We start from the raw sequence: 15297 nt of genomic DNA, 5'->3' as shown, positions 1-15297 counted from the left end.
ACAAGGAATCAAACTTGGGCCATTCCTCATCAGTACAACTCTTCACCATGTGGTACTCTTGCCTTATTTGCAGAAGGAGTACTGATTATAGCCTGAACCCTATAGAATTCGAACAAACACCACCTTTTATGCCCTTTATTAATATTAGCCCTTTACAGAAGATATAATTAAACATAATATTTGTACTGTGTTTTGTTCTAGGTTATAAATTTTTCACCAAAGTATTGCTAAATGGAAATCAATTGAGACGTTTAAAAAATAAAGTAAAATAATTGTGACATTCTGGAATTTATGAGAAATGAAAATGTAAAGGGATGTTTCAGAGGAAAACTGAATGTGGAAATATGTGAACCCACATCCTCAGATGAAGAGTTGTTAAATGAATGCATTTCCTCAGTCTTGTTTGAACATGCCTTTATTTAATTATGAAAAAAAATGAAGAAAACCAAAGTGTGTGATTTCGGGACTGTGAGTAATTTATATTGCAAGTAGACTCATCGTAAATAGAGATCATAGACACTTCTTTCTGCCAAAGTTAAGGCAGTCAAGAATAAATGATTGTAAAACTTTTGGAAAAGGAAAACATATTAAGGTTGAAATAATTCAGACTTGCCTTTGCTGTTTAGTCTGTATTCTACACATTGGAAATGTCTTTGACTGTCTGAAGACCATCGATAGATGTGCGGATGAAACTTAATTTGTTTGAACAATCTGTCTCATAACAGACATGACCATGTCTGAAATAGTAAGACTGAATGTGTGTCTTTCTTTTAGCTATTCACCTTCTAAGTTATTTTTCCCACCTGTTCAGACTGCTTTACTAATCCTTTCTTGCAAATGCATTTACTCCACAAGTTATTTTGTTAACAAGAGGATGAGCAAATGAGCTGTTTCTGGACTATATTGGTCTAGATTGCACTATATTGCACTATATTAGTCTCTACCTTCCTTTTCTTGAAGAACTCAGGAACGGCCTGACCCACAGTGCCACAACCTCCACCTACCTGAGGTAGGGCAAGGAGGCAGGTCAGAAATCCACCTCAGCCTGAACAGAGATTGAACGGGTGAGTTGCTGGCACCAATCCGATCCGCACTGGCCATCCAGCTGTCCAAATTGCTGTGACAACATACAATTTTACATGCATGTTGTAATCTGGGCTATGGATAGTGATGGAAAGAAATTGGAGTCTTACCATCTGCCATGTATGTATGTTTTTACAAGTGATACCTGCTTCCTTAGCCATCAAGTCCTGGAGTGGGACTTGAACCACAAGCATCTGGTTCAGAGACAGGAATGCTACCCACTGCACCACAAGATCTCCATATTGGTCTCTATGTGGCACACAAAGCATTGTAGGTTGGCTCGCCCTCATTTTCTTCTGTTTACTCCTTCCCTTTTGAGGAGCACTGAGACTCCTTTGGATGCCTCTCTTAATCGTCTGAGTAAGATCAGAAAACACCATGCAGGAATCACAAGAGAGAACTTGCATCTTAAATTAAGATGTGAATTAAAATGTATTAACTGTGAATTAAAATAAATCATCCCCCTCCCCTGATATGTAACTCCAGCAGAGGTACATTTCCACAGACATCTTGTCTGAGTGACCCTTCCTTCATGAATCATAGAATCCTTACAGTGCAGAAGGAGGCCATTCAGCCCATCGAGTCTGCACTGATTCTCTGACAGAATATCTTATCCATGGCCTTTTCCCCAACTCAATCAACCCTATTACCAAGGCTAATCCATCTAACCTACACATCTTGGGACACAAAGGGGCAATTTAGCATGGCCAATCCATTTAACCCACACATCTTTGGACTGTGGGAGGAAACTGGTGCAAGCTTCACACAGATATTCACCCAAGGCCAGAATTGAACCCGGGTCCCTGGAGCTATGAGGCAGCAGTGCTAACCACTGTACCACCTTGAAGGAACCTCGTCTGTGAGCAGACTATTTAACTATGGAGAGAATTACAACAAATCAGTATATTTATTCCCAATAGGGGTCACCGAATACTCACTGGCGACACAATCCTTTGCTGCTTTTTTTCCCCTCCTTAATGCAATATAAGATTGAAACTATAACCTCAGCTAAAATCAGTTAAGTCAACATAGAGTAGGAATCAAACCTACCTGAATGGCTAAGTGCATGGTTCCTTTCCCAATGAAACAACAGGGGAATCCATGCTTTAATCTGAATAACCACTTGTAATAGCAAACATCAAGCATTTTTTGCGTTTATGTAATTGACTACTTTAATTCCTTCATGTCATTGGCACTCACCCACATGAAGAATTAGCCACAGCTTCCAGTTACATGGGAGCATAATGCCAGCAACTAGTTATACAGTTGCACCTCTATACTTTTATAGACATAATGCACTCCACCAGCTAGAAAAGCACCACTGATTTCAGTCAAACTGAATGCCTTCCAATATGTATTTTACAGTCTTATCCGAGTCTGATCAGCAGGGGGCAAGAACATTAAATTTTCAGATATCATATGATTCAGAAAACAATATTCGAAACACTCAGTGAATTACTGATAGTTTGCATATGGCTACGTGTTTGAAAATTCATACTGTGATTTTTTTTTGTTTTTCGTTTCCTTTTCTTTCCAATGGTTCCTCTTTATAAAAAAATGTTGGAGTAAATAAGCTTTTCTATAAACTCTTCTTTAGTTTTGCATGATCCTCGGGGTTGATATTCCACAATGAACAACACTAATGGAAGGATTTTTAGTTTAAGACTGGAATATGAAGACTTTTGGGGAAGGGGCTGAAAAACTCATCTGGAAACACTTGGAGTTCACTACCTAATGTTTAGGAAGAACATATGGAGCTAATCATATAGCCTGATGCAAACAAAATGTTACGGGTTGGTAGCATGCGATTAAAATCTTTTTTTCCAACTTGAGTTTTTGTAAAAAAGGCTAACTTGCAATACGAAAAGAAAGAAAAGTTCACAAATATGTTATATTTCACTTCAAGTATTGTATCTGTTAACTTGAAACGTGAGTTTTTCAGCATACACACACACATATCCGCACACAGTGATGTTCCCACCCTTACTGCATTATTTGCACCTAAAATCAAAAGGAACGTAGAAGCCCTGATTACTACTTGGTTCCAACTACGCCTCCCTCCTCCCCACTTTCCGATTTTCAGGCATACTTCAATCTGCACAACTGGAGCTCCCACTGCAATTAAAGCAGAACCTCATGGATAAATTTTGATTGGAGTCAGATGGCATAATTGTGACCCCAGCAACGTTTTTATCTTTCAGCTTTTAATTTTGCAATCCATTGTGGGTTTGCCGTTAACTGATTTTCAAATGAATGTCCTTGTTTTGGGACTACAAAGATTTTGTCTGTTCCTCAGAACATCACAGCACTTACAACCATCTCCTTCAAGATTAACCACCCTGCTGGATTTCCTCAACTCCTGACTGGCAAGCTATCAATGAGCACTGACAGCTCATTGAATTAACGTAAGTAAAATCTTGTAATGACAATGAAATGGGTCCCACAGTGATTCCTTCAAGTGAAGTAGCGCATGCCTTCTCCACTGTCCACACGATTTATGTTAGACTGGGAAATCATCCCCTTCCCATAGCCTAATTTCCCACATAGTGAATTCCTAATTTTGGCTGAATGGTCAGGGGAAATGATGGTTTTTCCAATTAGGTGAAAAAATATTAAATGTAACTAAGCCCAAACTTATGTTTTACATCCTCCCAGAAAACGCTCAAGGTGGCAGACCTGGAAGAACAGGTCAGTTTACAATCGTATAGATTGTTTGAGCCTTGGAAAAATGTAATAGAATTAAAAGAAAATGTTTAGCACAACAGCTGTTAGGAAGGCCAACAGTCAGTATTCATTATAATATTACAATGAGAGCTCATAAATAAACTAAAAAGAAAACTGATATCAATTAGACAGTTGTTACAACCTATACAGACCAATAATCTTTAAAAGAAATTCCAACTTTCAGTGAATAACTGAAAAGATCACACAAGATTTCAAGTTTTAAGAATTTTACTGTAACAAACAAAATAAAAACAATATTGACCAAACATCAAAATAAAAGCAAAACACTGTGGATGTTAGAAATCGGAAATAAAACAGGAGATGCTGGAAAAACCCAGGTCTGTCAGTAACTCTGGAGAGGGAAACAGAGTCAGTATGACTCTTCCAAACACTATTTCAGTAGGCATTTTAAAAATTTATATCTTGTAAATTTACACTTAGCACATCAGTTATACAAGTTTCAAGTATCATTTCAAACATTATACAAGTTCAAAGGTATCCCGTTTATTACTGTAAACTACCGAAAAGGTCCCCCTTGTAACTTTTACAAATACTGAAAATCCTCCTCCACAGTTAGACTTTACCCTGTCGTTTAAGTGGATATTTCATTTTCTGGGTACCCGTCCACATTTGCATTTTTCTTTTCCAACAGGATATCTTTTACTCCCTGAATTGATTTTCATGGTGAGAGATGAATTGGAAACCCTTCTCTCCAGGCAAAGGTCAGTAAATCTTTCAGTTCCGTTTAAATACTCCTGAACATGGTCTCTTCAATACCAGCTTGATTGTTCATCTACATTCTATATAGTGAACAATAGGGACTTGCCACATTGACATCCCTCCTCTACCTCCCTCTCTCAGATTCTTGCAGACTGACCCCGTGTGTGAGGTTCAGTAATAATTTTAGGAAAACACACAACCCAATCTTACAACCCAACCCTGTGAACACTTGCCCTCTCAAAGCACATATCCGAGGCAAAGTGAATCGCACAGGCCTGGTATCCAGGTAGAAAAGTTAATTAGATATCCTCTGGACCCTCAACTTCATTCTATCTTGGAATTAAGTAGAGAGTTTAAAGTATAACTGCTTACAAACCTGACATTCCAAATGATACTTGGAGACTAAGAACAGATTTCGGCTATCAAAGTAGTTTTATTTGGGAAATGTCGTAAGTCGCAAGATCCGCCTTGGCAATGAGTACACAAAGCATGCAATTTTTGCTCCAGGCATAGGAGGTGCCGGTGCGGGATAGAGTCAGGCCCATTGGCTCTTGAGGCAGTACCTAGATAGTCACTGGATCAGGCGAATGCAAAGGCAGGCTAGTTAGAAGGCCTGCCTTGTTTCTCTGAGACTTCACCCCAGTTGTTTTAGCCGTTATTAGGCTCTTTAGCCATCACCTCTCACACCACCTCACTCCCCATTCACAAATCTTCCCATGGCCCATCATACCTCCATGTTGCCTCCAAAGCTACTCACCCAGTATCTACCATGGGCAGATCTCAAAAGCCATGTGGAGATAAGAAAAAATAAACTTCTAACATTCTAATATGGCTCCGACTGCTACACATTTGATGGCGAAAAAAACTCCCATTCCTTAATCCATTCAAAGCTTTTAAATCTTCTCAAATGATTAATCTCATATAAAAGCAAATAAACCTCTATTCAATAACCACATCAAAGACAGCTAATCCTTTAATAACCTTTTTAAGTTGTCAATAAAACTCTGAACTCAGAACCTCCTGCAGGGAAACTTTTAGCCTTTGAAACTCAGCCAAGGATACATCATGGTATAATGATAGCCCTTGGGGAAATGTCAAGAAAAGCTCTATTGTAACTGCACTTTTTTCCTAACCTACATCTGTCAATCCAAACAGTCCAGCAGAAGATGTTTTTTTTTAACTCTCACTGACAGCTGCAGTCTGTTTTTTTTACGTTTGACGAGTAGGGCATTAAAAAAAACCTTAAGATAATGGCAGTTATGCAGACCATGACCAGAGTTCTCTGGCCATTCACGTCTCGCCGCCACTGACAGCAAGGACAGAGAATTTGACACTCAGCCAAATCTCCGTTCACTGCAGCGGGATAGGAGAATCCCAGCTGCAAGTGAGGCCAGAGAATCCGAACCTTTACCAGCCCTTCAAAAGCACGAACATTTACTCCATCAATTCGTGACACATACTGCAATTTAAGGCCCTTGGAACACCAAAATAGGACCCATTTGAATTCAGCACTCAGCCCCTTTTCCTGACAAACAAAAATTGGATTTGTTGGAAATGGGGCACGACTTCTGCACCCTGGCACCAACCACAACTTTTCATGGTTCCACGAAAATCCAGCCCTGACTATCCACCTTCAGCACAGCTGCTCCGGCTATTGTGAGCATGTGCAAATATCTTGTAACTTCATCCCAGTAAAACAATCCGCAACCCCGCCCCCCACCTCACCCCCACCCACCCCCTCCCCCACCCCGTCCTGTAAGAGGAGATCTGAACATGGTGGATTTGATTGGATAGCCAGGATAACTCTTTGGAGAGGTAATGTATTCCTTTGGATATTGTCCCAGGACACATTTGGGAGAGGTAAGGCACCCTTTGGGATGATTGAAAGTAAACATGATTGTGTGTAAAAAGTGCATAACCTCATTGAAACTGTCAAAGAACATACCTTGGGCATGAGTTGGCATAGTGGGATTGACGGGCCATGGGGTGGGTGGCAGCATGAGATGGCACGGGTTGGTATGGATGGGCTTGGGGAATATGTCGGGAGTGGGAGGGCTTTTTTTTGTTTCAATCTTTTTAATAATAACTTTTTATTTGTGTTTATATCCAAGTCAATTCAATCAAAGTCCAATTCAAAGTCTCAGCAAGTGAGACATTCCAGATCCAAGCTGACAAACAGGCATCACACTTCCTGCCTTGGGCTTGGTCTATATGATCCAAGCTGATTGGAGCAGGCATTGCACCTTCTCCAAGACTTGATCTCATTTGCGTCTTAGCCAAAAGGCCGAGATGCCGCTTTAAAAAATTGCTTCAAATGAAGCCTCAGTGTAACCTCATGTCTTCAACGAAGTGCAGGATGCCAAAACTACACTTGATATTAGCCATTATATACTTTATTTATAAATATTCTGAAATAAACCATTGCAGAAACAACATTTCCAATAATTACAAACAGTGCAAAAAAAAGTCATATTTACAGTACTTTACGGTGCTCAGTTCCAAGACATTACATTCATTACAGTTCAGTTCTTCAACAAACTATATACATTCCTCACATTTTACTGTGTGCAGTTTTTACAAAGTTGCACACAGTTACACAGTCCGAGGGTTTTTTACAGTTACTGGCCCCTTGGTCTGCCTTGGTTGAAAGCCTTTAAACGGTGGCCTTTCCCCATTGTGCATTTGCGACATCTACCCCAAGCTTGAGAGCGTCCCTCAGCACGTAGTCCTGGACCTTGGAATATGCCAGTCTGCAACACTCAGTCGAGGACAAACCTTTGCACTGGAAGATCAGCAAGTTTCGGGCAGACCAAAGAACGTCCTTCACCGAGTTGATGACCTTCAAGCAGCAGTTGATTTTTGAATGGTCTATGTCCCTGGAAACAGCCACCTGGTCATCTGGTGTGAGGTATTGTCCGTTTTGTTGTACGTAGCGCAGGTCTTGAGGAAGCAATTAAACAAAGTTTTTTTTTTGTTTTTATACTTTTCCAATTCAATCAAATCAGGTCCAATTCAGAGTCTCAACAAGTTGAGACATTTCTGATCCAAGCTAAACAAGACAGGGTATGCGACCCTTTACCCTGTCTTGGGCCTGATCTACATGAGCCAAGCTGATTGGAGGAGGCGCAGGTCTTCCTTCTCCAAGGCTTGATCTCATTTGCATCTTAGCCAAAAGGCCGAGGTGCCGCTTTTAAAAATTGCTTCATATGAAAATGAAGCTTAAATGCAACCCAATGGCCACTACCAAGTGCAGCATCAGCAGACTACACTTGATCTTAGCCAAAAGGCCGAGAAGCGATTGAACAAAGTGCTGAAGCACAGAGGCAAGCCTTCTACCCAGCCCACTCCCTCACCCAGCAACCTCCGTACTCATGTTGGGAACGGTGGGCCCCACTTCCAGTGCAGCCTAACGCGCTGGGACAACAATCCCAACTGCTGATGAGCATTTTAAAGCTGGGTACACAGAGCTGGGAATTCTTCCCTTTCTGTTCACCTGACCTGAAAGTGAAAATATGGGCTTAAATGTCTAATTACTTTGTTAAATAGACTGGCAACAAAAGCAATTTACGTATGTTTACACCTGACTGCATTCCCAGGAATCATTGACTGTTCTGAATCTTTGGCGGTGTCAATGTCTGTATATAGGAAAATAAGCACATGAGTAGGCCATTCAGTCCCTCAAGTCTGCTGTGCCATTTAATTAGATTATTGCTGTCCTTCCAGGGACGGCACCCCGGCAGTGGCCTCTTAATTGGGCCACCAGTAAAGTCCCATTCCAGTCCTGCTGTTCATCTTTTGTGGGCTTGGGAGTCACAGGACCCAAGGAATGCCAGTAATGTTCTCACTACTAACTCAGCTCTGCAGCTAACTCTCCCTCTGTGACTAGATCCTAAACTTCCTAACCCACAGACCGCAATCAGTAAAGATAGGCACAACACCTCCTCCACGATTGTCTTCAACACCAGTGCCCGCAAGGCTGTGTCCTCAGCCCCTTACTATACTCCTAATATACCCATGAATGTATGGCCAAATTCCCCTCCAACTCAATTTTCAAGTTTGCTGAAGGCACACCACCGTGGTGGGTCGGATCTCAAATGACGATGAGACAGAGTATAGGAAAGTGATAGAGAATCTGGTGAATTGGTGCGATGACAGTAATCTCTCACTCAATGTCTGTAAAACGAAAGAGATAGTCATTGATCTTAGGAAGTATAGTGGAGGACATGCCCCTATCTACATCAATGAGGATGAAGTGGAAATGACCGACAGCTTCAAGTTTCTAGGTGTCAGATCACCAACAATCTATCCTGGTCCCTTCACCCGACTCTATAGTTAAGAAAACCCACCAAGACCTGTACTTTCTCAGGAGGCTGAGGAAATTCGGCTTGTCTGCTACAACTCTCGCCAACTTTTACAGATGCGCAATAGAAAGCATCCTTACTGGATGTATCACAGCTTGGTGTAGCTCCTGCTCTGCCTAAGACCGCAAGAAACTACAAAGGGTTGTGAACGAAGCCCAGTCCATTACACAAACCAGCCTCCTATCAATTGACTCTAGGGACGATTTTACCATTGCATTGCACCCGTTTTCAGGCACAAAAACATGGCAAAGTGAGGCGAATAGCACGATCTGCGTCGCGTCTGCGCCGAATCCCCCTTTACCAAGGCCCGAAAATGGCCACAATTGGCATTGCGCCCGAAATGGGCGCAATGGCGATTTAAATGCATTTGCATGCATTTAAATTGAATTAATGGGCTGCCCGCCCAACTTTACCAGCACTTCCCCCTTTACCACCGTGTTCGCCAATCCTGAATCAGCACGAAACAGACATGCTCGATAAAAATCCAACTCGGTGATGCGGAATATAACTCACGAGGCTAGAGATGCTCGAGGAAATAAAGGCTTTTATTGACTACTACAATAGAGCTACCATATATAATACACGATCCCAGACTGAGGGGTCCCAGACAGAGCAGTGACCTTTATACCTCTCCCAGGAGGCGGAGCCCGACTGGGATGTACCATAATAACTATAATACAGGTAGAACAGCCCAACCCTAACCCCAACAGTAACATGTAGAACAACCCAACCCTAACCCCAACAGCAACATATATACAGACTCATAGTACTGGCCAGACCCTGGCTCAGTACTACCTGGTGGGAACCAACGATGGTTCACCACATTCACCCCTCCTTTGAAGACAAAGGCCGGTGGGGTACAAAAAACACAGAACAATTGGTCATCAGTCTATAAGTTCAGACGGTCAGGGGGACCGCACCGTCGTTGTGACCTCCTCAACACCGGCGATGACACCGGAGTAGGCACTCGCGGTGGCGTTCTCCCCAAGGCGGTGTCCAACGGCTCCTCCAATGTCTCACGGGCCGGTTGACCCCGAGGTGGTGACAATCCGCTAAGCTCGGACACGCCTTGAAGTGGCGACCATCTCCTGGACTCAGGCAAGCTGTACACGGGAGTAAAAGGGTTAAGTGATGGTCCCGATGCTGCCCGCGCCGTGTCAGGAGGGGAAACAATAGTTGGGGGGTCTCTAACAGGAGGTATGGGAGCGACAGGGGTTTCTAAGTCCCCTGCTGGTGCCAGGTCTCGAATTGAGACCGTGTCCTCTCGCCCGTCAGGGTATGCCACATAGGCATACTGAGGGTTGGCGTGGAGGAGATGGACCTGTTCAACCAAAGGGTCGGACTTGCGGGCCCTAACATGTCGCCGCAGGAGGACAGGTCCTGAGTACGTCAACCAAGACGGTAATGAGGTCCCAGAGGAAGACTTCCGAGGGAATGAAAACAGTCTCTCATGGGGAGTAGCGTTGGTTGCCGTACACAGGAGTGAGCGTATGGAGTGGAGAGCATCAGGGAGCACCTCTTGCCAACGGGAGACTGGAAGGCTTTTTGACTTCAACGCCAGTAAGACAGCCTTCCAGACTGTAGCATTCTCACGTTCCACCTGTCCGTTACCCCTAGGGTTGTAGCTCGTGGTTCTATTAGAGGCAATCCCGTATGAGAGCAGGTATTGCCTCAAGTCATCGCTCATGAACGACGAGCCCCTATCGCTGTGGATGTAACAGGGGTAACCGAACAGGGTGAAAAGATCACGAAATGCCTTGATAACCGTGGCAGCGGTCGTATCAGAGCAGGGAATGACAAAAGGGAATTGTGAGTACTCATCAATGATATTGAGGAAGTACACATTCCGATCTGTCGAGGGAAGGGGGCCCTTAAAGTCCACACTCAGTCTTTCGAAGGGACGAGTGGCCTTAACGAGTTGTGCCCTGTCAGGTCGGTAAAAGTGCGGTTTGCATTCCGCGCATACCCGGCAGCTTCTTGTTATGGACCTGACATCCTCAATCGAGTAGGGTAGGTTCCGGGCTTTTACGAAGTGGTAGAGCCGAGTGACCCCTGGATGGCAGAGGTCATTGTGGAGAGCCTGCAAACGATTCTCCTGCATACTGGCGCATGTTCCACGCGACAGGGCATCCGAGGGCTCGTTGAGTTTCCCTGGACGATGCATGATGTCGTAATTATAGGTGGAGAGTTCGATTCTCCACCTCAAGATCTTATCGTTCTTGATCTTGCCCCATAACGTGTTATTGAACATGAACGCCACGGACCGCTGGTCCGTGAGCAGGGTGAACCGTTTTCCCGCCAAGTAATGGCGCCAATGCCGGACGGCCTCCACAATGGCCTGGGCCTCCTTTTCCACTGCTGAATGTCGAATTTCGGGGCCTTGGAGGGTGCGAGAAAAAAAGGCGACGGGCCTGCCCGCCTGGTTAAGTGTGGCGGCCAGGGCGAAATCAGATGCATCGCTCTCCATCTGGAAGGGGATGGACTCGTCGATAGCGTGCATCATGGCTTTCGCGATGTCGGCTTTTAGTTTTTCAAAGGCCAAACGAGCCTCTGGTGCTAGGGGAAAAGAGGTAGACTTGATGAGCGGACGGGCTTTGTCCGCGTAATTGGGAACCCACTGTGCGTAGTAAGAGAAGAAGCCTAAGCATCTTCTCAGTGCTTTTGCGCTAGTGGGCAGGGGAAGTTCGAGGAGGGGACGCATACGGTCTGGATCAGGGCCAATGACCCCGTTTTCCACCACGTATCCGAGGATAGCTAGGCGGCGCGTGCGAAATACACACTTCTCCCTGTTGTAGGTCAGATTCAGGCGAGATGCAGTGCGTAGGAACCTAAGAAGGTTGGTATCATGGTCCTGATGGTCATGGTCGCAGATGGTGACGTTATCCAGGTACGGGAAGGTAGCCCGCAGTCCGTTATGGTCCACCATTCGGTCCATAGCACGCTGGAAGACCGAGACCCCATTGGTGACACCAAAAGGAACCCTTAGAAAATGGTACAGGCGACCATCCGCCTCAAAAGCCGTGTATTGTCGGTCCTCTGGGCGAATGGGGAGTTGGTGGTAGGCAAACTTTAGGTCGATGGTGGAGAACACCCGGTACTGCGCAATCTGGTTGACCATGTCAGAAATGCGCGGGAGGGGATACGCGTCCAGCTGCGTGTATCTATTAATGGTCTGACTATAGTCAATGACCATCCGGGGTTTGTTCCCACTCTTGACCACCACGACCTGCGCTCTCCAAGGACTAGCACTAGGTTGTATGATCCCTTCCTTGAGGAGCCGCTGAACCTCAGATCGAATGAAGATCCGATCCTCAGCGCCGTAACGCCTACTCTTAGTCGCGATGGGCTTGCAGCCTGGCACAAGATTCTGGAATAGGGAGGGTGTGGTAATCTTAAGCGTCGAGAGGCTACAGGTGGAGCGCATTGGGCAATTTGGAGGCTTCTGTTCTCCCACTGAAAGCGGAGGGAGTGGCCCACCGTACTGTAGGGTTACACTCTTCAAGTGGACCATGAAATTTAGTCCGAGGAGTATTGGCGCGCAAAGGTGCGGTAACACCAGGAGCTTGAAGCTCTCGTAAACCGTGCCCTGCACCGTTAGATTTACCACGCAACTCCCTAGCACGGTGACAGATGATGCCATCGAAATTGTCTGCTTGACAGGCTGGATCTGGAGGCCACACCGCTTCACGGCGTCTGGGTGAATAAAGGTCTCCGTGCTCCCGCTGTCAAACAGACAATAAATCGTGCGTTTGTTTACCTGAATGTCCATCATGGACTTGTCGAGTCTGTGAGGCTTTGCCTGGTCCAGGATGATCGACTCCATCGTTGGTTCGTGAGCGCCACTGCAGGCAGCTGAGATGGATGATGACGACCCCTGCTGGTCATTCGCGGTCGGTGCCGACCAAAATGGCTGCTCCCATAGGTCGCACGTGGGCGATGGCGCCAAAATCAGCGACCCCTGGTGGTCGCGCGTCTCTTGCGACTCCGTCGTCAGGAATGGCGACGTCCTGGCCTCGCACGTGGAAGAAACCCTTGACGATGCCGACGACGAGGAACCCGGCTCCGGGGAGTCGCACGCCGCACTACTGTTCCTGGAAGTAAGTTTGGATCGACATACCTTCGAATAATGCCCCTTCTTGCCGCAGGCAGAGCACAACACCGCTTTAGCGGGACATCGCTGCCGAGTGTGCTTCACTCCCCCACAGAAGTAACACCGCGGGCCGCCTGGAGCTGCTGCTGTCGTCAGGCCCGAGGGTGGGCACGCCATCACACAGCTTTTCAGACCCGCAGGACGAAGTGGGATCTGTGACTGCTCCTGCCACGCTGTCTCCACGTGGCCTTCGGAATACATCGCCAGGCTTTTAGAGGCCGTTTCTAGCGTATCCGCTAGCTCTATAGACTTAGTGCGATCGAGATTACCTTGCTCCAACAGTCGAAGTCGGATATAAGACGATCCGATTCCCGCCACAAACGCATCTCGAGCGAGGTCGTTCATGTTCTGGTCTGCCGACACTGCTTTGCAGTTACAGCCCCTGGCTAGCTGTAGGGGCTCGCACGCATACTGTTCCGTCGTTTCGCCGGGCTGCCGTCATCGAGTGGCTGAGAGATATCGAGCATGCATCTCGTTTGGCGGTTTAATGTAGCGCTTCTTAAGAAGCTCAAGGGCCCCTTTGTAGTCAGTGGCCGCACGGATCGCTAAATATACAGCGTCGCTTACCCTCACGTGGAGGACCCGTAGTCTGTTGTCGTCCGTGGTGACCGCTGCGGAGGCTTCGAGGTAATCCTGAAAACATTTCAACCAGTGGTCAAAGGTGTTGGAGGCGCCCGCCGCACGTGGGTCCAGCGTAAGATGTTCGGGTTTAAGCATTTGCTCCATGCTCTCTGTGTCATTTTTTTTTCAACGACGAGAGTTCAATTAGTAGTCAATAAAATTGATGCGCGATATAACTCACGAGACTAGAGATGCTCGAGGAAATAAAGGCTTTTATTGACTACTACAATAGAGCTACCATATATAATACACGATCCCAGACTGAGGGGGTCCCAGACAGAGCAGTGACCTTTATACCTCTCCCAGGAGGCGGAGCCCGACTGGGATGTACCATAATAACTATAATACAGGTAGAACAGCCCAACCCTAACCCCAACAGTAACATGTAGAACAACCCTAACCCCAACAGCAACATATATACAGACTCATAGTACTGGCCAGACCCTGGCTCAGTACTACCTGGTGGGAACCAACGATGGTTCACCACACTCGGGTGCTTCATCAGTGAGGGTTAGTGAGGAGGTAAGTGCGTGGCGTCCGACAGCTCTCTGCTACTCACCGGTATCCTGTTGTTGCAGCCATTTTCTGTCTCGGGTCGGTGGCGGCTCTGCGAGTGTGTGGGAGGGTGGGGGTGCTGTTGCTCTGTAGGGTCTCCGATGTTTGTCTTGCAGCACAGACCCGGGTCTCAGCGCTGACCTCAGGTCTTGTGGTGCTGCTGTGTCCCAGCGCACTCAGCTCACTTCCAACTGAAGAATGTGCACAAAGCCGTTGAAAATTGCACTGCTGCAGCCTATCAATTTTGCAAGGAGCTGTGATTGTGGGGAGCATGTGGCTGGGGGAATTGGAGAGTGGGGGGGGGGTGCTGTGATAGTGGATGTGCTAGGGGCAAGCAGCGATGCATAACCTCCACATTTGTTCCTCTCCACCTCCCCCCACCCCCTTCAGAGTGACGAGATGGCTTTTGCGATGCAACCAATTGATCTTGCTGTTCTTTTGGTTGCTGCTGGAGCTGAGGAGGAGGAGCAGGAGGAAGAATTGCAGGCACAGGAGGCCCGGGCCTTACCACTTGCAGGAACAGAGAGAGATGACCACCAGAGGCAGGAGGTGTTCGCCGTTCACCCAGAGGGAAGGTGGGGGGGAGGGGGGGGGCGGGTGTAGGAAAAAGAGGGAGCGGAGACCCCGGCAGCTCCATGCACGAGTGTCCTTCGAGCAGATGTCGGACACCGTGTGCCGCCGACGTCTCCAACTCCGAAAGGAGACCGTGCAACACCTGTGCAACCTGTTGCAGGACCTGGTACCTAGAGGCGGGGGGGGGGGGGGGGGGGGGGGGGCGGAAGGGGGTGGGGGGGAGGGGGGGTGGGGATGACGACACACACCCACTCTCAGTGGCTGTCAAATTGACGGCCGCTCTGAACTTCTACGCAACTGGTTCTTTCCAGACCCTGAGCGAAGATGCCTGTGGCATCTCCCAATCTTCCATGCACACCTGTGTGAGGCAGCTCACTGAAACCCTGTATGCCCAGGCTGGCCAGTTCATCAATTTCAACCTGGACCAGGCCCACCAGGAAGCCTGGGCTGCAGGGTTCGCTGCCATTGCGGGGATGCTGAACATGCAGGGGGCGACCGACTGCACCCATG

This window comes from Mustelus asterias, chromosome 1 (genome assembly GCF_964213995.1).
Source record: "Mustelus asterias chromosome 1, sMusAst1.hap1.1, whole genome shotgun sequence".
Lineage (NCBI taxonomy): Eukaryota > Metazoa > Chordata > Chondrichthyes > Carcharhiniformes > Triakidae > Mustelus > Mustelus asterias.
Note: the sequence above shows the minus strand (reverse complement) of the source record.